Source organism: Leptinotarsa decemlineata, unplaced genomic scaffold, assembly GCF_025532065.1.
Source record: "Leptinotarsa decemlineata unplaced genomic scaffold, Ldec_3_MD MMD2_tig00026336_RagTag_RagTag, whole genome shotgun sequence".
Lineage (NCBI taxonomy): Eukaryota > Metazoa > Arthropoda > Insecta > Coleoptera > Chrysomelidae > Leptinotarsa > Leptinotarsa decemlineata.
The window spans coordinates 7,457,400-7,482,847 of NW_027412692.1; the positions used below are offsets into that span (position 1 = coordinate 7,457,400).

At 34.0% G+C, this 25,448-nt stretch overlaps 1 protein-coding gene across 1 annotated transcript in view; it reads left to right on the plus strand.

Moving 5' to 3' along the window:
* The window catches only part of LOC111503121 (sprouty signaling antagonist), a 169,179-nt gene that overhangs the window by 59,539 nt on the left and 84,192 nt on the right, over nt 1-25,448 (plus strand). Inside the window, exon 3 of the mRNA XM_023157347.2 lies at nt 19,508-19,592. The gene's annotated coding sequence lies outside the window, so the exon portion shown is untranslated. The remainder of the gene's footprint in view (nt 1-19,507; nt 19,593-25,448) is intronic.

Consider the following 25,448-nt stretch of genomic DNA (forward strand, 5'->3'; position numbering starts at 1 on the left):
AGACCATAAAAGGGATACAAAAATTAAAATTTAAAATTCCAAATCAGACGGAAAAAATTCATCAAGCGAATAAAATACCTTTTCACATAATAGTTTCCGAACTTTTTGTTTAAAGAGCTTTACACTAGTTATTTTTTTAATGGATATTGGGAGCTTGTTGTACAGTTTTATTGACATGATATGAGGTCCATTAGTGACCTTGGCTAACTTATGACTAGGAATTAAAATGTTATAGTTTTTTCTCAGGGTGAAGCCCGAAAGAAGACATGTATCATCTCTGTTCTGAAACTTGGAGCAATTTGATTTAACGTAGATTACGCAATTAAGAATATACATGCAAGTAACAGTTAATATATTCAACTTTGCAAAAAGTGGTTTACAGGAATCGAGTGGTTTTTTAAAACAAATTGTTCTAATAATCTTTTTCATATGGCATCAATGTAATTTTTTGATTATCAAATAATAATTCTTTCAATTTTTTTTTTATTACTTGGAGAAACTGAAACATTTTTTTCTTTATTTCTTCAAGTGGCCTGTATTCATTTTAAATGTGATTGCCCCTTGAAAAACTTCTTCTAATATTATGAAATTGTATGAATAAATACGTGGCGGTTTGAAAGTTACTCCAAAAATTATTCAAAAAATATATTTTTTAATAATAATAATAATAAATAGGCTTTATTCATTGACATACATTGTTTATAAAGAAGAAGTAGATACAAAAATCAAGGAAAGGGCAAAGTTCAGCAGAGGCTGTTTTACAACTCAACCTAGGGGATAGCATATATTATATAGAAATATAAAAATAATTACTTAGTATACATTGATAAGTGGGTAGTTCATTATTCTTTGCAAAACTAAGAAAAAAAACAATAAATTTCAAAATAAATATTAAAATCTATTTGGCTTAAATAAGGTAAAGTATATAACAAAACATACATAAAAGTGAGACAAACCATATGAGCAAGGCATAACATGACTATATTATCTATCCAGAAGACTTCAGATATGTAAATAAAACTACGAGTTCCAAAACCAGTGTTTTGGAATAATAAAAGTGTGACGGTTTCATGTCCTCGAATTATTCTGAGATTTGAAAGTTTTATATCTTTCATAAATATAATTTGGCTTTTTGTAAATGAGAAATGTATGTGTATGGACGATCTCTACTTTGATAGAGTTGACGTAAGATACTGTACGAGCTACGACAAAGTGAATTTATATGTTTGTGAAATCTCAGATCAGCATCTAGCTACAAACTTGCTTTCTGTAATTATTTGTAGTAAGTTTTGTCTAAGATTGATTTCATTTCCTCCTTCAATTTCCCACCTTGTGTTTCGGTCCAAAAAGTATCAGCTGAGAATTTTCGGTTATGCGCTATAGATAGATCCAGTAACTTTTGTAGATCGCTGTTAATTTTTTCCATTGCCACCTGCCAGTTACTTGGAGGAAACCGATAGTATAACTGAGTGTCATCTGCTTAATGATGAACTGTGCAATGGACAATTATTTTATGGAAATCAGATATATATATATATATATATATATATATATATATATATATATATATATATATATATATATATAGAGAGAGAGAGAGAGAGAGAGAACAGAATGGGGCCAAGGATAGAGCCTTGAGGTACTCCATAGTCAACAGGTACACTGGTAAAAATTTTTCCACCGGTACCGGTGGCAATTTAATTACCGCCCATATTAGCGAGAAATTATTTTCGTGTGTGATCTCACATTCCATGCGGAATATTATTTTGTAATTCTACCCCGAAGACAAGTGTGGAATTTTTCAGTGTAATTTTTCATTTTGAGTGTACTTTTGTGTTGAAATAAAACTTTATAGGGTAAATTTGCGATATAAATTTATATCGAGATATTACACTCTTGACAGAATTTTACAGTAGAATTTTACACTCTTATATAATTTCACAGTGGAATTCTATACTCTGATAAAATTTTACGGTGTAATTTTTCATTTACGGGTTATATTACCTTGGGATATTCCGTTGTAAGAAGGTCCGTATTCAGAGTAGTTTTGAAGACAATGATACCTCAATTGGATGTTGACTCTTGACTCTTAAGTGGCCATTTTTCCTCATAATTTAGATAATTGAATGCACAAGACATATTATACATTGATATATTAAAAAAATATGTATATACAAAATAAGTTCATATACATTCTTGAAATGAAATTCTACAAAACATTTTTTTTTCATTTTCAAAAAAGTCAAATAACAGTACAAAATAAAAAAACCATTCTTCAAATTAACACATTTTCTTTCTTGCTCATAATGGTATTATTCGGAAAGAGAAATGAAAGTAATATTTCTTTTTCTTTTTTCCTCAATTGCTGTTATTATCCTAAAAGAGAAATGAAATATCATCATCAAATGAATAGGTTTAGAAATCTAAAAACACAGTAAGTTGACGAACACACATTCCTATAGAAAAACTACTACTAGTTTGACTTCAATATTAATATTTATCAAAAATTTTTGATACATATTCAACCGTTTAAATAAAAAATTAGATTTTTCCAAATGTTTTCCAACATTTTCTGAAATATAGCAAATATAGCTATAATGATATGGTATGAAGTGGTGATGAAGTGTTTTGTTCACCTCTTCAACAGAAACAAAAAGGCCCTAAAGTGTTTCTCGATTCCTTCAATTTTGAGTTCCAACTTGCCTCCCATCGCAAAAATGTTTTCAAGTTCAATAATAAGAATCACAAATCCTCAAATTTATCCAAATATATGAGAGATACGAAATAAAACGTTCAGATATATTTTAGGTGAATGAAATTACGATTTAACATTGTCCGATATTTGCAACCACCAATACGAAACTTTATTCCTCATCGAAATTCATTTTTAAAATGGATCGTGCATACGGCGTCACTGATGAGTTACGCCACTGCTATCGAGTATATCTCTTTTTCTCAATAACATTCAGTAATTATCACAAACATTTCCAAATATATGTTCTGTAATTATTTGAAAATCAGTTAAAATATGTTGTACTATTCCATATAGTATGAAATAATTCGCGATGTGAGGTTAGGATATACTTGTAATAAAAAAAACACTCTATAATGCATAACGAGAAAACTCAATGAATTCATCTGTTTATTGGACTAGTTATTGAAATTTTACAAGAAATGTACTCACCTTCTTTACTTATTTTCACCAACAACAAAAATATTCTAATGCACACGTCAGACAAACCGATGCGCTTCTGTAGACAAGAATGAACAATACAATAATCACTCACAAATACAAGCGTAATTTTACATTTGATAAAGAGATGGCGAAAATTTACATTTCACGAAGGGGGAATACCCATCGTCCAGTTAGTAATTCTCTTCACATGAAATAATACGTTATGATTTCACACATATACCTATTAGATGAATATTCAATTCTCAAAGAAAAGTACATTGCCTACTGAAATTACGCTCGGGGATGTGAATTATTCAATAGAGAGAGCATATTTTCAATGAAACTGAAGTAATTTTCTTCGTTCGAAATGAAAATTACGAGGTGAATTTCAATCATTTTTCCCGGTGTAAAGCACTAGAACACTTTCCATCCAGACATACTGACTTAGCTCGATTTTTGAGGTAATTTTTCAATAGATCTACAGTCCCTTCATTAAATCCGAAAAATGAAATTTTCCTACACAGAATATTTTGGTCTAATGTATTGAATGCTTTACTGTAGTCCAAGAGTACCATGACAGTTACCTCATTATTATCAGTTGCTTTGAATACATCTTGGGTGAAGTTGACAAGAGCGGTGGTGGTGCTATAGAATGTAAGAAATCCAGATTGAACATTTGTTATTAAGTTATTATTGAATACAAAAGAATCAATTTGATCTTTCAGAATCCGCTCGAATACCTCAGATAGGATAGGCAGTTTGCTAATTGTCCTCAAATGAGACAATTCAGTTGGATTTTTTCGCAACCGAGAAGCACCCATTTCCCGGACGAACCACATCGTTGTTGTCATTCTATATATGAAAATCTTGGTAGTTGATCAGCAGCGATGTAATGGCTGACAGCTATTTGTCATGAAATCAGTAAACATTTTGATTTTTGAAAATTTGTATGATTTTTGTTCGCAATAATTTTGGCTTATATGGCACCAAAATCTAAATTCTCTACCCTGTGGAGCATGTAATCAACATTGGAAAGTACCATTTTAGTGAAAAGAAATGTAAACATAACCACTTACCCAGAGATGATAGCATTTGTTGAGAGAAAGAATGTTGGTTATAGAGTAAAGTAATCAGCGAGCATATCAATACTTTTATTAGGAAAGCTTTTTCTTGGATGATCTACACATCTATGTATACAATTACTTGCTTCCTTCCTTTCTTTGAAAGATTTCTCCCTTTCAATTTGAACAAGATTCCTTTGGCAGGGATTTAATTAAATAAGCGAATGAATGTCATTACGATGTCATCGAAGAGTAGATCAAACTAATTCCATGACATGAAGTCGTAATTTTATGAATGAATTGGGTGTTTTTTCTTATAATATTGTCCAGATTGCTACTGAAAAGCCCTAAGGAAAGTGTCTTACGGCGTAACATCGGATGTCTACCAGTGAGGATGACAGTGTTCCATGTAAGTGACATTTTTACTTTTTCATTTAGTATATTTAGGAATCCTGTGAATGAAGAAAAGTATTTTCTGACAATTCAATATGCATGTGAAAGTAATTGTTTCGTAAGTATTTTTCCTTCGTGTAATTCAATGTTTATATGAAAGTAGCTGTTTCAGTATCTTTTTCCAGTTTGTGTCTGAAAGTTACTTCTTTGCATGATCTACACATCTAGGTATGTAAAGAGTTACTTTTTTTGAAATTGATTGCTGCCTTTCTTTCTTTGGAAGAGTCCCTCATTTTTTTGTATCAAGATGGAGTAGTAGAAGGCCAAAAACTTTCTTCACCAAAAATTAATCACTCCTAAAAATATAACCTTTTCAATTTGAACGAATAATGGAAACATATCTAATGCTGGAGGTAATTTCAATAACACTTATTGGTGTTCTGGATGTTTTCCGGGTTTTGCCGTGGTGTTCTTCAGTTATGACTTCGAAACGTTTCGACTGCATCTGCGGCAGTCATCTTCAGTGGCATGATGGACATACTCTTCTTGCCATGTCAACTGGAGCTCCCATTTCTACCGTGTCATTCATAGTGCTAATTTTTGACGCATATTCTGTAATGGCGGATTCGCGCGATTAGCTTGACTTGGCTTCGTTTTGGCGCTTTTCAAAATTGTGTGCCAGATCTTTGGTAGATATGCTATTTCTTCGTCTCTGTTGAAGTTCTCTTGGTGTTTGTGTATTTCTATCGCTTCTAAATGCATTCTTGTTGAATCAACGAACCATTAGTCCACCCTTTCGTAACTGTGTCGTGAGTGTCATACCAAGTTTCGTCCAAATAGAAAATTTGCCGTTGTTTTTATCTATATCTAGGTTATTTGTTCTAAGTATTTGTTACGCTTTCCATAACTGCTTGACATTTGTTTATTATTTTAAATCTAAATCCTAGTTTCTTTATCCAATTCTGAAGAGTTTTGTCACAGCAGCTCACGTTGTGGCCAGAAGTATTCAATTTCTTCCTTATGATTTCAATTATAGGTATCTCATTGCTTCTGTAACAGTCGAATATTGTTTTTTTTTCAATGATTTTATTAGATGAACATCTAAAGCTTTTGGTTTTTTGTAATCTCATATCACATAGCGTCTTGCGTTTATAAGGTTGGTTTTTGACTACTTTACGTACAGTTGAGTAAGGAATTTCGGTCGAAATTGCTTGTAATAGCGCATTCTATTCGTCATCGTAACATGACTTCAAATTTAATTTTATGACTCTTCAGCCAATCATAAAACTCGGTTAGTAAAAATCATCCAATACGAACCGCCAAGTCTATAGTCCACGTGTACTAGTTGGCAGCGGCTTTATTTCTCTGTATTGGTTTTTTTCGCCTTTGAGATCGCCAAAAGCTTTAACTATGCACAATACCGGTTACTTTAACTATACCTGTTGACCAGAGTATAATATACACTTTTGATTATCAAAGCTTTCGGTAGACTCAAGGTGATTAATTTATTGTGAAAATAATTTGCAAATTTGCAACTCTGTTCCTGTTTCATTCTAATATTTGAATAAAGTGATCATCATTTACCGTCATAGCTCTGTTCCGAGATATCTTATATAATGAATTATTAGTAAAATACTGTATTAGTGCTGTATTATCGTATGAAATATTATGTTTTGACTTCAAAATTTGAATATAATCACCATGGGAAGTTTCGAAACTACAATGCAAGCATAATTTTTCGCACATTATCTATTTTGAGAGAAACAATAATAACATGAATCCTAAATTGTGAATACAATGTTATCCCAAAATATAAACATCTTCGATGTGTTGGGATTTTGTCTGAATGATGTGATTTTATCTGCAAAGGCGTATTTCTCAAAACTCGGCAATTTTGAGAGGACATTTTCTTGATATATAGTTAATGAAAAAAGTCTTGAGCCAGTATTGAAGTTCAGTAGTGGCGAGTCATTATTTTGTTGTTGACGGTTTCACAAAATTCATCGAAAGTGAAATCTCAAAATTTTATCCATGAACATGAAAAGTTAATTTGGTAATACCATGAGAGAGCGATCAGCATGATAAAACAACTAGTCCTTAGGACTAGTTGTTGCTCTAAAATAATAAAGTTTGATTTTTAAAAATTGATTATTTCCTGAAATAGTCTCAGCGAATGCAAAATGTAAATTCTCGATTCAAATCAATTTTATCATTTTGTGGTGCACTGTGATGCACCTTCGGTGTAGTAATGAATATCACTGGATTTCTATCCCAACACCAAACCGTTATTTTTAACACCTTTTGAAGATGATCACTTGGTGATTGAAACACGTGTCGGGGATAGAACTCCACTAATATTCTGTTTTAAATCTGTTTTCCGTTAATCAGCTGTCGCCCCCATACGAACGACAACTCTAAGAAGTTTTGAAACTTGTGCGAGCTAAGGACTAACGAGGTCTTACCTTTTAACGTGTGATTCCTAACACGGTTGCAGAATCATCCCAGATGAATTCTCTCGAGAAAAATATCTGGTCGAGGCAGGAATCGAACCTCCGATCGTGAGTCGGGCACACTACCACCGCGGCCAATTCCACAACAATTTGATCATTTGAAAGACGAAAAATTTCTACCTAAACATTTTTTTGAAAGTATTAATAATCGAAGACCTAATGTTCGAATATATGAACAGTGTATTTTTCAACAATGGGATTTCATAGTTCTAATCTATCGTGCTTCGACATGAGACCGCAGAACCGGAACCCCAGTCACTCGACTTACTTGATGCGGTTAGATGCATTACCTGTACGTAGCGTTTTTTTTTTCGATTTCAGTGAAATTACTTTTATTCAAAATAATGTTTCGCTTCAAATTGTAAATATCTTATTACACCAATAAGTTTCGATTAAGATTTCTTAATATCATAATAATATATAAATTGTTTGTATTCAAGGTGGAGTTTGAATTGATGGATTGTTCTATATTCGTAAGATTACCTGAATGTTTCGCTTCGTGTAGCTCTTATTATCATTTTACTCAATAAAATCACGTTATAACGTATAAAAAAATGTCAATATTTTGATCATTAAATTTTTTATATAAAAAAAATGAACAATAGACGTATTGTTATTTTTTTATATTTATCGTCATATTCCCGTTTTTATATTAAATAAAGACAATGGGTAAGTTGAACAAAAAATGTTCAGCGCTATTTCTTCATAAATTTTTTATAAACAAATAGACTATGTGAATAAAAAATATATAATTTTGTTGTCATCAGAATATAATGATCTTATAATTGTTTATAATATCTTTTGTATTTCAAATGTTTAAGTGATTAGTTTAGACATTCCTCGACAAATTAACAAAAAAAAAATTCAAATAATTTTATTGTTTATTAACTAAAGAATTTGTTGTAAACAAATACTCAATTCCGGTATATATTTTGTCTTAAACTGCTAAAAATTACAAACACAATGATGCATTTCGAACTTTCGAAGAAATTTCTTTTTGATTTTTTATTGTACTAAAGTTACATAAACCACTAAAAAATTGATATAACTCTGAAATGATTGATGATATGATAATAAAAGTGGAATACATCTTTCAAATGATCTTTTCAACAAATTCGCAACTATTGATAATCATTTGTTATTTGCATTTATTTATAAAAATAACAATAATTTTTGACGTTTTTCTCCATTTTTTCAGTTTTAACATGTTAAATTATGCTAATATCAAATTTTACATTCATTGTCACAAATATAACCAAATAATAATGAATAATTAGTTGCAAACATGAAAATTTGAAAAAAATTGCAAGAAAACAAATTAGATGGAAAACTGAACTACTTTTAAATAAAAAATTGCATCGGTTGCATATTGATTCAGTAAACGGCATTTCCTTGCGTAATTTATCATGCTAGAAGTACAAAAATGGCGAAAAGCGTCAAAAACACGAGATAGATCATAGTGTTATTGATTTTCATCAAGTAACGGATCAGAGGACTTTGTTTTTGTTAGTTCTAATGTTTCCGATAGACGTTGCATCTGGACGATGAACTTCCCTGAGCGTTGAGAAATGTTACCCAAACGTTTTTGAGATCGCGGATACGCGGCAACCTTGCCTTTTTATGTCTTCGATACCGCCCGCGGCATTGTACCGGATTGACCGCGCGGCGCTGAGCCCCCCTTCCCCCCTTGTTTGTGGCAGTGCGTAGCGCGGTAGCCCGACCGGTAGGTAACAGGTCAACGTATTTTTCTCTCTTTTCTCCGACGACCGTCCTTTGGGTTCTCTTTCTTAAATTCCAATTTTATCTCGATTGGTTTCAATGGCGTACAGTAAAGGGGTACTTAATAAAAATTACAATATTCGTACATTGAATACTAGGCAAAAAAATGATCTTCACGTTTCATGCGCGATACTAAATATTACATCAAATTCTCCTAATTGCATTGGACCTAGAATATTCGTGAACTGTTCAAAAAATTAGACGAATGTTTATATTTGGCGGGCTACGTATAGTCCATTAGCGTTTTTTTTTTTTTATTTTCGTATGTTGGTACACTTGTTTCGAACATTTGTTCACCGTTTCAGCTGTTTAGCATGTTTAGTTTGTTGGTGAGAGGCATAAAAGTTGAAAATGTTTTGCATGTTCGGCGATTTCCTGCTATAGAAAAAATTGCATCAAAGAGTTTGCATTAAGTTTTGGGTGAAATGTGTTCAAAAACACTTGAAATGTTGACAGTGGCATACGGCCGAGAAGATGTGAATGACGACGCTCGTTCTGGACGCCCCATTACATCAGTAACTGATGAAAATGTTGAGAAAGTGAAGAAAATTGTTATGGAGAACCGTCGAATCACTATTAGAAAAGTTGCTGAGGCTGTCGGCATGTCGGTTGGTTCATGTCATGCAATTTTTATGTAAATTTTGGGCATGAAGCTTGTGGCAGCGAAGTTCGTTTCAAAATTGCTGAGTCGTGACTGGAAAAACCGTCGCATGAGCATTTTTGCCCAAAAACAACACAGTAATCATGCCTCAGCCACCGTATTCACCAGATTTGTGTCCCTGCGACTTTTTTCTGTTCTCAAGATAAAAGATAGATACCCATGAAAGGACGGCGTTTTGCAAAGATTGAGGAGATAAAAAACAAATCGCTGAGAGAGCTTAAGGACATACCAAAAAGTGCATATCAGCCAAAAAGTGCATATCAGAACTGCTTCGAGGATTGGAAGAAACGCTGTCACAAGTGTATTATATGAAGGGTACAATATTTTTGGGAAGTATGAAAATTCATTTCATTTTTCAATAGACCTCATATAACCAACTTCCCGTAAATTTCAAAACAACCCTAGATGAGTATTTTGAAGGAAAGTTCCAATATTAATTTCTTTTTTTTTAATGTATTTTCGTGTACTTTTATTGTGACAATTTGTGTTGTGGTATTTTTGTTTCGTTTTGTATGTACTTTATTTTATTTCATATACATAGAAAAAAGGATTTGAATGGTCTACAGCGTTTTTGGAACACGTTTCGCAACGACCTGGAATGTTCCGTAGTGTTCCCGAACGTTCTACAATAATCCCGCAATATTTCAGAATGTTCTGGAATATTGTGGAATGATCTCGAATACTTTGGAGTATTGGGTATTGTTATTAAAATCGTGTTACAGGGGGCTACCATCACGTATAAGATTATTCCCGATGTTCTGCATGTTCTGGCATGTTGTGGAATCCTTTCGAATACTCTCGACTCTTCTAGAACATTATGGAGGAACAACTGCCAGCTCCTGTATCTTCAAAAGACGACTTTCTAGTAAAAACGGCAACTTTTTTTACAAACTCGACCAAACAAATCCAGCTTCTGAATCTCCTTGAAAAGAATAATCCACTTCAAGATTGACAGACAACGATACATTTTTCTCAATCTAGCGGGGTTTTAATTGGCATTCAGTGTGTGTGACACACTTTTGTTAGTTAGGTAAGCAACACAAATGTGTGGTTCTGGAAGTAGGTCCATAGTAGTTCAGAGAAGTTCCCTCACATGACTACAGGGTACTAACTATATCTACCAACCATCCACGTTTGGACACTGCAAAAATATGAATAGATTCAATTTGATTGGTGAATATCGAGGTTGGTGCATGATGAAGGAGTAAGATCCCCACCGCAGTAACTTTTCCATTAAAATGCTCAAAAAATATTAATTTTTTATAATCAATTGATTAATTAATGAAGAAAAGAGAAATGAAACTTTCTATGTGTTTTACCACTTTTATTTGTAACTAACGTTACTGCAGTTTCGTCCTATAAGGACATTTTCAAACTTATATATTGTATGAGTTAAAACTTATAAGTAAACTCACCCTACCTTAATCTGACGCGCTCGAGAATTTCTGATGATCAATTTTTTTTACTAATCTGATCCTTCATTCCTCACAGGCGGCCTTATATATGGGGCTCATATTTGGTGGAGGTACTTAAACGGGTACAAGGTATCCCCCTGTATATTAATCTGCCGCGCTTTAGTAAATCCCGAATTCCCCGCTAGGGCTCCCCTATTAAGCCATGCAGGGCTTTTTGTATCTTCTTTGATTCATCGTAATCGTCTGCTGACCTGCTCAGGAAGGGGTTTGTTTCTTGTCTGCTTCTGCTGTTCAGGACCTTGATGACATCCAGATTTCTGAGATATCCCTCTTTTAACTAGTATACTATCCAGCCTCCTAGGTTCATAAACAGGACCAGGGCTTGGAGAAGGGTCCTTTTGATGTCCTCCCTGATGTTACAGGGAGGACAGTTGAGGTCGCAGACTCAGAGCATAATTCTCTGGTTGATTCATGGTCCATTCAGCATCCCACTGTAGCTAGAGAGAAAAGTTTCATCACGGAGTCTTGCGTTACTGTGATAAGAGGACGACGGTACGTTGAAGGTTTCGTTAGTGACACTGAGAGAGTCCAGAGTCATACATCGTTTCGACACGGAGTCACACACCTCAGGATAAGGCCGTCATTTAGTAGATGCCTTACTTTTAAGAGTGAAATCTTACCCGGTAGATATAGTCTTACACCCCCGTAACTGAATAAGAAAAAAGAATAAAAAAAGTTTTTCGGTGTTCATAATTGAAAGTAGTTGTGAATGGATGTTGTCTTCTAGTTTGATTCTTGATAGAAATGTTTGTAGTTATGTAGAGATTATTCAGTTTTCCTTTTTTAATAACAGCAATTTGTTAAATGTCATTTGTCAGAAGAGTATGTTCTGTGCTTGGCTTCTTCTCTATAGATAAGGTGTTCTGTGACCTTCTTTTCTTGCCCCGTTCGTTATCAATTCCTCAAGTATGTATTTAATTTTTTTGGGAACTTTCAATCATAAAATAACTTATGCTTAGGGATACCACTTACACTTATATGATACCGTGGTAGCTCATTCGTTCGTGTTATTTCAATTATTCATAATTTGTATCTGTCATTCCTACTTGTGCTATTTATACAAAAACTGATTCGTTTATAAATGCGTTCCAAGTAATCAATGACTATTGCCAGAGAAGCAATTCATTCATTGTCAGTGCCCCGTTCGCGACCAAGTAATTTTCATAACTCGTTTATTTTAGCGCATTAATGAAATATAAATAGATCTGTAAATATTTGTAGTATAAAAATGAGATGGAAATGTCTACTGCAAGAGCATGTGATTAAGAGCACTTTTCGCGTGATTATTGATTAGAAGCTGTACTGGAAGCTGAAAGATTACACAAGAAGGAGAGTCAACTCGAACTGGTCAATGGAAGATATTGGATTAATATCGCTATCGAGGATTTTTTATTCCTGAAAATTTGTTTTTTTTATGTACAGATATACCGGATAATCTTCATTTTATTTGTTTTTCTTCTCTCTATAGCGAATTATCTAGTCATTCGACGATATTGTGTATTATTGAAGTTTAACAGACAGACAGACATGTATTTCCAAAACATGAAACACTTAGGAAAATATACAATAGCAAAGTGTGAATGATATCAGGTTGTTTCAGAAATTGCGTCCGTTTTAATGTCATTAAAACGATTTACATTGGATTTGAATCGCTGGAGATTAAATCCATTAAAAAAATATGTTTTTTCCGTTATCCAGCTATCACACCCTTACGAAAGATAGCCCTTAGAAGTCGAAACTTGTGCGAGCTAAGTACTAACGAGGTCTTACCTTTTAACGTGTGATTCCTAACACGGGTTGGACGATAGCAAGTGAAAATCGAGCGGCTTGAACCATCGACTCACACCTCGGCCGATAGACTGAGTCAACAAAGCACCCACGTCGAACCGCCCGGCTACCGACCGACAGTAATCCAAGACGAGGATTTGAGAACCCTGGTGGAGATGGGCCCATCACAAACGGTGCCTGGGATAACGGAAGAACTGGGTGTTAGTGATTCAAAACGTTTTGGAGTGGTCAAAGAGCTCGAAAAGTGGGTGCCCGACAATTTGAACGATCGACAGAAAGTGTCACGTCCCGAGATCTGTTCTTATTTGCTTTTGCGCGAGCAAAACGATTGTTTTTTTTTATTGGATCCTCACGTGTGATGAAAAGTGGATCCTCAACGACATTCAGGACAGTGGTAGGGCATCAATGAGCTACCCAGGCACTTCCCAAAGCCAAAAACTCACCAAAAAAGATCATGGTTACTATATGGTGGTCACAAGCTGGTGTGAATCACTATAAATTCCTTCACCCGGGTCAAACCATCACAGCGGAGTCCTACCGTGTGTAAATCGACGAGATGTACAAAAAGTTGCGCCAGCAGCAGCTGGTGAACAAAACAGGTCCGATTCTGCTCCACTACAACGCTCAACTGCACATTTCACAAATTACCATCCAAAAATTAAACGAATTCAGCTTCAAAGTTCTGCTTCACCCACCATACTCCCCAGACCTCGTGCCAACCGACTACCAACTTCTCGAGCACTTCGATAACTCATCGGTAAAACCTTCGCCAATCAACACCAGGCAAAAATGACCTTCGTCGACATCATCGAATCCCGATCTCACAATTTTCATGCTGACTGAATCAATCGGCTTGTGTTATGTTGGCATTTAAAAGGCGCTTATTTCCAATGAATTGAATGAATATTCACTGAGTTATGGCAGTTTAAATTAGACTTATAAAAACGCACAAAACATAAATACAAAACATACCTGCACTTGAAAGTAGTTCAAATTATGAGTCCTGGTGCTTCTATAATGGGTATAAATAACTTTTTCATTGATTCATTTAGAATTTCATTGATTGTGTGGTTAGCTTTATTTAGTTATTAATTTTTTGGTCGAATTCTCAAATTCCAAATGTATACTCTTGAATTTTAAAAGGTTTGTAAATATAGGCTGTTTTCAAGAAAAGAAGTTGTGTAATGAACAGAAATTGTAAACATATCTGATTTTTTGTGAACAAAGCTTGGGGATTTGTAATATAAACAAAAAGTCAAAGGTAAAATTCTTAAAATAATGTTTTTTCCATACGATATATGAGATTATATGGTTTTGAAGTGAAGTATTTTTGATATTTTGATGGGTGTGCTCACTGTTTCAAGAGTTCAGCAAATTAGGCAAATAAGAGGCCAATTATGCTTCACCATATGTTTTAGCTTTCCAACGTTGCACAGTCTAAAAATGAATAAATCTAAAATCTAGATAATACAGAGCAAAGCGAAAACTCCTTCCCGAAAAGTTACTGCTTGATATAAACTGTATAAATAGTCAAGAAGTTGTCGTTTATAATAAATAATAGAATTTTTTTATATTTACTTAGCTTCATTGTAATGGTTTAGGTGATTAACGGATTAAACGAAAAACGACACCTTGTGATATAAAGGAGATGTCTTCTAGTGACCTGTTCAGGATAGACGATGACCTAAGAGGACAACTCCTCGAGAGGATGTACAATGGGTCATATGTGATCTAAGTGCTATGGGCTTACACTCACCCTCCCTACTCTACAGATACAGATACAGCTATTCCTTTCCGCTACCAAAACCAAAAATGTTGTAGGTGGAAAATGCCTCGATTAAAAATATGGTGTACTTATTTACTTTCCGAAAAGTTAGCAATTTTAAGAAATACATGTATATAAAAAGTTTCAATAAATAACTTCATTCATAGACAAAATTCATAGATACGACAAGTTACTGACTAATTACACTCAACAAAAGTTTTGCAGCTTCACAGCAAGGAATTACACGTTCTATCATAAACAAAATTCCGCATTGAAATAATGCTGACTGTTTTAGCATAATGAATGCTGCGCTTTTGTATTTCGTTATCATCTAATTCCTTGGTTTCTCTGAAAGCCGCAGAGAATGGCAGGAGTCGAATCTCGAACGGGAGCGGAAGCTTGGCTTCGCAAGAGATTTAGTCTTCTGTCGTTTTCGGAAGGAGATGGACCATCACCTGGTAGAAATTCATAAATGATCTTCAACCAAGATATGGATAATATTTTTTTCAATTTTCTCAAGAATGTGTTCGAAATTTTCGCCAATAATGAATGCTAGTTGGTTCGCTTATGAAGTAAACACTGTTTGTTCTAGAATGAAATCCTGAAGAAAGTGTTTTATGCATATTTTGAACAAGTTGTGGTGTTACGCCGCTGGACTGTCTGAATTTCATGTCTTGGGATTGTCTCTTTTATGTACCATATAAGTGTGGTGCACACGCTCTTTCATAGGTGTGGTTTTTAATGGTAAAAAAATGAATATTTTCGATACAATACAGATACATAATTTTTCAGTAGTTTATGGTTTCCCGAGGCGTTTTTTTTTTGAATGAAAGAAATTACAGGCGGGTAAGATACACTATAAAATGAGTTGGTAATGGATGAACATGGGCAATATGGACTCGTTTCATTCATAGTGAATCAATTATACTGGTTTTCTATTTAAATTAATGACATAAATCAGAGTTTTAATCGTTGCAAATTCTTGTTATATGCTGATGAATTCAAACGATCAAGATTTAAATCGGTTGCGGTTGCACGGTTGATTTGTATATCCTGACAATGTGGAAGTTTTATTTTTGGAAATGTCGCCTTGCTCACATTACATTATTACTATAAAAGATTTGTTTCAGAGACAGTTAATAAATTCAAGATACGTTGATGTAATAGGTATATTTGTCATATCTTCAAAACCTTCAATAATCTTTTCAACAGAAATGGGTATCTTTGGAATAATGCAATCGAGAAACGTGTTTCAATCACCAACTGATCATCATCTTAATCTTCCTCTTGAAGATGATCACTTGGTGACTGAAACACATGCCTAAATTCAGTTTCGGTTGTACTTTTCAGGTCGCTTCAGTTATGAGCGGTATGCAGTATAACAGTATCATCAGCGTAACTGAAAAGTTTGCCTTCAGTTTGAATTTTCAGTGTGATATTTATATACACTGAAAACAGTCTAGGACCTAATAAGTGCCTTGTAGAACCCCATAATTAACATACGCCTGATTACTTGTTACCCTCTTCACTTTAGTAACGTGCCTTCTACCTTGAAGATAACTTCGAAATGGAATTAAGGTCTTGTCACGTATTCCCAAGTCTTTCATTGCAACCAACAAATGTTTGTGACTAACACTATCGAAGGCTTTTGCAAGATCTAGGTTCTGCTTTTCCGCAATCTACTGCTTTGTTAAGATTTCCAGTAAGCTACTCTATAGCAGGGGTCTCCAAACTACGGCCCGCGGGCCGCCAGAGTCATCAATCCGGCCCGCGACAGCCAATGATTTACTGTCATCAATCTGGCCCGCGACAGCCAATGATTACCTAATTGTTGTTACTATTGCTGTGATGAGTTGAAGAAGAAAACACATAATGATAATTACTTGGTTTTATTTACTTGCAAGGTAAAACTTAACGACAGAAATGATGACAAAGAAAACTTAACTGAAGTATCTAAGTTTGAGCATATTAATAACAAACAAATAATTGAAATGAATCACAGTAAAACAAAAACACTAATGAGATTTATGTAATTGTGATTTTCCACCGACAATACTTTGTAGTTGTGGATCATTTTACTTGTACCAATTATCAAAAGAGATTTAAGATGCTCATCGGTTAATTGAGATCTGTAAACATTCTTTGTGTACTTAATCTTGGAAAACGTTTTCTCACACAAGTAAGTAGTACCAAAAACAGAAAACAACCCACGAGCAAATTTATGCAAATTGTCAAATTTTTCCACTGGAAGACTCTTATAAAATTCCAACAAAGATGAATTTTGATTTTGTTCTTAAGCATTTCACTGCACCGTAAATCAATAATTTCCATTTGGACTTCCGGAGCCAGGGTTTCAATGTCAAAATCAAAAGGATTTTGAATAAACTTAATTTCATTCGCAATGACATCAAAATCTGAAAAACGAGTATCAAAATTTATCTTCAAAGCACTCAAAGTTTCGATTGCAAAATTGACGGGAAATTCAGTCTCTGTAGTGTGGCTGAATATTTCACATGTTTCGAAATGTGTGAAACATTTTTTACGTAATTGCGATTGAAATAGTATTATTTTCTTCCTGAAGGATTTGATATTGGTGTATAAATCAGGGAGAAGCTGATTTTCTCCTTGCAATCTCAAATTCAGTTCGTTCATATGATTTGCCAAATCGACATAGAAGGCTAACTTCCACATCCATTCACTATTTTCTAAATCGGCAAAAGGGCGCTGCTTCTCATTTAAAAAAAATTCAATCTCTGCTCGAAGTTCAAAAAAGCGCTTAAGGACTTTTCCGCAACTAAGCCAGCGTACGGCAGTATGATATGGTAAATTATTTTCTCCAATCTGTTGAATAAACTCGCGGAATTGTCGCTGATTCAGCCCAGTGGATCTGATGAAGTTAACAACTGATATGACTGGTTTTAGAACTTCAGACATATCCAAACATTTTCCGCACAAGGATTGTTGATCAATGATACAATGTAAGACTAATGGTTTTGAACTCCATCAGTTATTATAGATTTCAAATTTCTCCATCGAAGGTTCTTTTTATTAATGGCATTTTTAACTCCCTTAAAAATATCTGCCCCAGTTGTCGTGCCGTGAATACTATCAATATCAAGAAGTTCTCCATACCCTTCATAGCTTTTATCAACTCCGCGAATAAAAATCAACACCTGAGCAGTATCTGACACATCCGTTGACTCATCCAATGCTAGAGAAAACCACTCATGATGTCCATTTTTGTCAGACAGTTGAGATGATATATTTTCTGCGATGTCTTGCACCCTCCGAGCCACGGTGTTTGCTGACAAACTGACACTTCTAAATAAATTTACCTTTTCGGAGCATATTTCTTTCGCTACTGCAATCAAGCATTTTTTTATCATTTCTCCATCGGTGAATGATTTCAAGAGCCACACGAAAGCTGGCGCGAGTTGCAGACTCTTGTTCAGTATTCGCTTTGGTAAACAAAGATTGTTGCGATTTGAATCCGCGTTTCAAAGCTTCAAATTTTTCCTTCCGCAAACTTCCTGTATACTTGGAGTAACTTTGAAGATGTTTCGATTCATAGTGTCGTTAAATGTTATAGTCTTTGAGAGCAGCTATGGTTTCATTACAAATTAAACATAGCGCCTTATTACTGGACTCAATCACAAAATACTGAAAGTTCCATTTTTCTTGGAACGTTCTGCATTCACTGTCGATTTTTCGCTTCTTTTCCATACTAATAAATCACACATAAAAACAATAAGTCAAATCAAAATACTTTTATTGACGGGTATTACTTTATTTCACAATAGACAGTTTCGCTTCCTTCACCTTTCCTACGCACGCAGACTAACTCGCAGTTGCGCCGCTAGCCTTTTTATATGCAATTATTACTGCCATCTCGAGGTGATCGGAATATACTAGCTAGAACCAGAACTTTTTCGAACCAACGCGGTAATTCCAAATATTTAATTACGCCTAATGCCTCCTAGCGGGTTGCTGAAAAAGATAGTACATAGTACCTCTACTCGCCACTAGATGTCGTTAAGTGTCACAATACACAATAATAATTGAAATGCAAAAAAGCGTAAGTTTGCTTAGGTCACGCACTTTGCGACTATCCTAGTCTAGAAATATAGTTAAGGGCAGAAATTGGCCCTTGGAACAAACTGAATAAATCATTATGGCCCGAAGGCTTCAAAGTTTGGGGACCCCTGCTTTATAGCATCAATAGAACTTTTATTCGGCCTAAAACCAAGTAGTTCAATTGATATTAGTTCATATTTATTAAAATATTTTGTTAGCCGCAACTTTAAACTTTTTTCCACAATTTTACTAAGATTAGTTATTAATGATATTGATCTGTAATTTACCATTTTCGTCTTGTCTCCATTTTTAAAAAGTGGCGTTATAACTGCCAGTTAAATATATGTTTGATACATTATTATAAATCATGAAATTACAAAACAACAACAAAAACTAATTGGCGCTCCGGGGCGACTTCATTGATTTCAGTGGCGCATTTGCTTTTTCAGCTGCAGGAAAATCCGGAAAAACCTGCAGCACCACATCATCTGAAGATCTTGATCTGAATCTCGTAAAACAAAATGTAGGGTGTCTCCGGAAGCTCCAATAAATTCAGAACTTAGTGTTCTGGCGATGTATTGTTTAAATGCTCTGGGGAACACAACTTTCCCATATATTCTATTTATTAAATATGCCAATGCCTTTGGTATCTCTGTGGCAATTTTTTGGAGAGTTTCAGCAGTAATAACTAGGTTAGATCAACTGAACATACGTACAGAGGATGAATGATTTTACATAAGGCAGTTTGCAAAATAGTTTCACAAACAATATTTGAATAATATAGTATTATATATACCTTTATTTTTCAACCATGAATTTGTTTCAGAATCTCCTCGAAAAACTGGACTACCGGCCGAATTCGAAAACGAAAAAAAGAATATACCTGAAATTATTCCAGGAATGTGAGGACTGTAAGTTGATTCAATTTCAATATCTTGAAAGTATATTTTTGAATAACAGTGTGACCACTTCAACATTTCAAAGTATTTAATTATCTTTTTTAATTCATATACATATAAGATAAACTCATTTATTTCGGCATTGCATATTTTTTATCAAAATAATTGACAAATTCACAGATATGTACTGTAACAATAATTATTAGATAGATGTGAGGAAAAAATATAAAAGCCAATCAATTACAATCTTTTCATAGTCTTCTTTAATGGTTTCCAAGAAGACTTAAAAAGTTCTAAATCTACATTGTTTGTTGAATTTTATCAGTTACGACTTCCATTTTCTAATATGATTCTAATGTGATTTCAAATCTTTCACGACGTTTCGATTATTAGTATCCACAATCGTCTTCGGGCGACGTCTTCGAAGACGATTGTGGACAATGGGAGTCCAAACTAATGAAATTCATCAACTCTTAAACTACTTTGTATGTGTTTGCAAGTCTCAAAATTGAGAGATTTTTGTATTTATTGTTGTCGTTGGATTCACATTTTGAGTTATAAGTCCAACAAATTCCGGGGGACTGATTATACCATTGATTATTTTGTGGATTAGTGTAAGGTCTGATTCTAATCTTCTATGAGCCACAATATTCAAGTCAAGAACGTCCAATGTGAATTTCATAGTTATATTCACCAACATGATAACCCAGTGTAATTGTTTTCAACACTTTCAAGCATATAAATATCCACATAATGTGAAGGGCACCAAATTGTAGAGTTCCATTTGATTGATCCAACAGCTGAACATGCTATGATTTTTAAGAAAGAGAGAGATAAATTCCTTTGCAGATCTAAGAGTGAAACCCAACATTTTCAGTGCTGTAGAAGTAACTTTGCAATATAGGATTTCAATTACTTTTTTGGGTCAAAAGAAACCCTTAAAATCTTTGATTGTATTTGTTGTTTGCAGTTCCGATTGCTTGATTTCATATGGACGATTTATGGGATTGTTGTTTCGGAAAATGGTAAATTTCCAACATTCGTCTGTATTCAATTGCAATAAGTTCATATCACACCATCGTACAACGTTAAATAAATTGTATTGTAATAATTCAGTATAAGATGAATCATATACATAACTTTGACCATCTGCAGATCATCAGCAAACAGATGACAGTCACTGAAGAGAATGAAATTATTCAAGTCATTTACAAATAGGTTGAAAAGTAATGGTCCTAAATGATATCCCTGCGGTAACAGGTACCATATTTTACATATTGGACTCTGCAGGCAAGATAATTTTCAATCCATTTCAGAACGTTTTTCTGAATACCAAAAAGGTTTAGTTACGCAGCAACAAATTGTAATTGACTCTGTCGAAAGTCTTTGAAACATCTGTGTAAATAGAATCAAACACTTGTCTATTTTCAATGGCATTTATTATAAAGTCTTGATCAATAAACAGATTCATACTGGTGGATCTGCCACGACTGAATCCATGTTGCTGGTTTATGATTATATGTCTACAATGCCATGATAGCTTTTTTGTTATTAGACAATCTAACAATTTGGGTAATTCACTTTTATATATAGGTTTCAATAAACTGTTTTCCCAGTGATTATTACTGGAGTTCATAACATTTAGACAGTGATTTAGACAGTCAGAAACTAGTTGAGTTATCGTAGAACTGACCAACTAAAAGTTTAAGTTAAAACTCAATTTTTACACAAAAATACATCAATATTAATGAATGTGAAATTTCTGCAACTTCTCGACTTTTTTGGTGGAGTTATATTTCTCACAATCTAGATGTCTGTGATTCGAATATTTTATTAATTAACACGCTATTATTAACTTCACCTGTATGTATGTGCGTATGTATGTTTATTTGTTTGTAACTGTATTCGATCTGTATTCTGTATTCGAAAGAATTGTCGATGTTATTGCTTGATCTATTCTCGGGCAGATGGCGCTGTACGTAATCTCCTTGATATATAAGCATTATAGCTTGATCTATTCGTGGGCAGATGGCGCTGTACGCCATCGGACTCGCATTACATGTATTTCTTTATTTGAATAAAGTATTGTTTTTTATCAACACGCGCGCCTGCTGCTCCCTCTCCGGAATCGGAAAATACCAATGGTCATTTTTCTAAACAATATACGGCTGATTGATCCCAAATTTTAGATAAAATAAATATAGTTTCAAAAGTCTAAAAAACACGCTTCTATAGAATATGAAATTAAAAAATGAAAAAGAAATATAGTTTAAAACACTAAAAAACACGCTTTTAAAGAACATCGAACTAAAAATAATATTTTTTTCAAATAAGCTTAAAATAATAACGAACGAAAAATATTAGTATGTGTTATTGTGGAAAAAGCTTGGGCGCTTTGTGACATATTTTTTTTATATCAAGCGTCCTTCGCTTTTTTCACAATAATACAAGTATTTTTCGTTCGTTATTGTTTTAAGCTTATTAAAAAAATCATTTTTAACTTTAGTTAGATGTTTTTTAAAAGCGTGTTTTTTACTTTTTTAAACTAAGTATATTTATTATATCGAATATGTCATTCATTAACGAGGCAAATTTTTCACGAGATGCTGTAGAGTACTTTCACAATGACCATTTTTGGGCCGATGAAAATTCACACGTTATCGGAGATGTCAGTTTTCGTTTCAGCAAGACCAAATTGCTTAGAAAATAACATCAAAATCATTTTCTCACCAGAAAGAGCTCAATCACACAATCCTAAAATATAATTCAAAAATTCCAGTCCAGAGCACCTCAGCATCGATCCTGGAACACCCAGTAAATGTATAGAAATTGTATACCACGATATAACAAATGTATTAGTATTTGTAAATATTTTTGGTATGATTGTTATTATTCACCGTCGTAGGGTAGATATCAGGAAAGATAAATTGTTCCACTGTAAACAAAATTTCCTTTTGAATTAAATGCACTTCAGATCTGGCAACGCTGTAGAAAATATATTTTGTATGAGTTTAATTATGGCACGCTTTCTATGAATCTCTGGTCATTTCTCTTTTATTTTGTTATCGTTATTTGAATGTGTGCATTCATTTGTGTTTGTATCGAAAACAATGCGGGTCGTTTTAAAGGCACAAAATGATGGTATGATAGATGAATATCCACTCAGAAATGGCATGATAACATATAAAAAACATATAAAAAAAACAGAAAGTTATAGATGGAAATTATCTATGTCCCTACAAAAACTGGCTGTTTTTATTATCATCTACCGAAAAATTGAAAAGATCCATTTCATTCTTGAATTGTATACAGAAGAAAATTGTTTGAATACAAATGGATCTGCTTCTCAAAATAGTTTAAAAGACATTGCACACCTCAAACTTCGAAGTTTTCGCAAATATTTTTTCTACACTAACTCAGACGTTGAATTCTAAAGTACATTTCCAATTTATTTTATTATTTACTACACCCAAATTGATCAAAGGCTCAGGTATGATATATGTCTCTGGAGAAATTCCACCTCAGCTTCGGATGTTTTCATTAGTCAAAAGCGTATATTGCGTACCTTGGTGTACAATATTCCATTCAGGGACTCATGTAAACCTATTTTCAAAATGTACGTAATTGTACCTCTTCCATATATATACATTTTTGAAATAGCTGTTTATATTTTTTATAATAGGTCGTTTTTGGGATCGAATGAAGATATTCATGGTTATCAAAGCAGCAGAGTGTTCCAAAACATTGTCATACGTGCACGTGACCTCCCAGACAAGGCTACTTATACAGAGTCGCACTAAGGAACTATCGAAATTTTATTTTTATTTTTTAATAATATGCAGCTGGGTATAGGAACATTTTTAGGTGGAGCGTAGGGACACGAATTAGCAGTTTCTTTAGTCGTATCAGTACTTGACATTTTAAAAATTTTAAACTTTAAAATACCGTATATGTAAAACAGAACTGGCTGGTATCTCAATCGCCATAAAAGAAATAACCAGGAAATGATTTTCTAGCAAAAACATAACAATCTGCACTGCACCATTTCGATAGCCTTTCTGATCATTCGAGAAGAGAAGTTTTCATTGCTTTCTAGTGTTTTTGTGTTCTCGAAATTGATGGTGTATCCTGTTGCCAATACTTGTTGGAAGAGAAAAGATGTGTTGAATTTTCCCTTCACTTCATCCTTGCGTACCTGTTGGTATGACCGATGTAAGTCTTGTCACAGTCTTGATATGGTACTTCGTAAGCTCCTTGGGACTTGAGTGGTATCTGATCTTTTGGATTTCAGAGCATGGACCCTGTTGTACGTTCTGGTACGAATGATGTTGCCATGTTGTGTTGGCGAAGAATTCCGCTGATGTTATGTGTGGTTCCTTCAATTATATGGTAGTATGGTTGGTATGGCTGGTGTATCTCGGGTTTTCTGCTGTTTCTGTCTGTTCTTGGAAGCCGCTTTTTTAATTTTCTCTAAGTAGTCATTCATTCGATGGTGTTCAACTCTTGTTGTCTGCGTTAGTTTTCTGCCCTCCTCCTTGAGCGTGTAATTAGTATTTTTGCCACAAAGTGGATTTGTTTTGGGAGGTGGTGTGAATCTGTGTTCACAATTCGTAATCTATACATAGCCTCCATTTTCTGTATTTCACTTCCGAACAAAATATCGCTAGATTTCGAAGAATTAATTTTTTGAAAATGTTTTCTCGATAATGCCATGAGTTGCGATAATAATTATATCATTCCTACCTTGTTTTTAAACATCTTAGATTCTCAATAACGAGACTTGTTCAGCTTTCTCGGTAATTTATTAGACATATATTCATATGTAGTTTTCAAGTTGTTATAAATGAATGAGTGGGCCCTCACTACGTTTATACACCTCGTTTGCTTTCTTACATCGCCCATTCGATATGGTTGGAGTTGGAACGTAGGTGTTAGTACGTACCATATGTTTCCATTTCATTGGATTTGTATTGTGTTTGAAAAAATATTTCCGTATGAACACGTTGGCTTAGATATATGTGAATAAGATTTCAGTATACATATGTTTTGATATAATGAAAACTCTACGTTACTTCAAAAAAAGCGAGTATGCTTCAGATTGCACGACTGAAGTCTCACTGAACGGATCAACTTGCATCAGAATTACTTGTAAAAAATTTGGTTTTGGGATGAATATACCGTCTAGTTCATACCCAACGACCTCAAAAACTGAATGCTTGATCAGGAATTTTAGGTGACCACATCATAGGACCTTTTTTTATCGATGTTAATTTGATTGGTGATAAATATTTGGATATATTGGAGAATCGAATATTACCGTGCATCAATAGGGCAATTGAGAAGTTTTTCAGCTGGATGGTGCACCTCCTCATTATGCAGATCCAGTGCGACAATTTTTTGATGATCATTTTCCTGGTCGCTGGATTGGTAGAAGAAGTCCAACAGAATGTCCCGCAAGGTCTCAGGATCTCACTCCTGTAGATTTATTTCTATGAAGTCTAAAGTGTATGAGATAGAATCAACAACATCAGAAGATTTGAGAGAGGGCAATGTGAGGGCGGCAATGGACACTCGTTTGTACCATTGTATGGACATTGGTGTAAACGTTTTTGAACATTTACTATAGAAAATGTTTCCATCTCATTGTCCAGTCATCAGATTTTGATTCTAGAAATAATAAAAATCTCTTTTTCTGATTTATTGCTTCCATATTTGTCTCTAGAACGAATATGTTAAAATATGTTCTCTTGTATACTATTGTTGATGTGTTTTTTTATTTTTACTGAAAATTATTGTTCTAAAAGTTATTCAGGGTGGCTCGTTTTCAACTCAAATAATTTGTAGCTCCCGAACCATAAGCTTCAGACC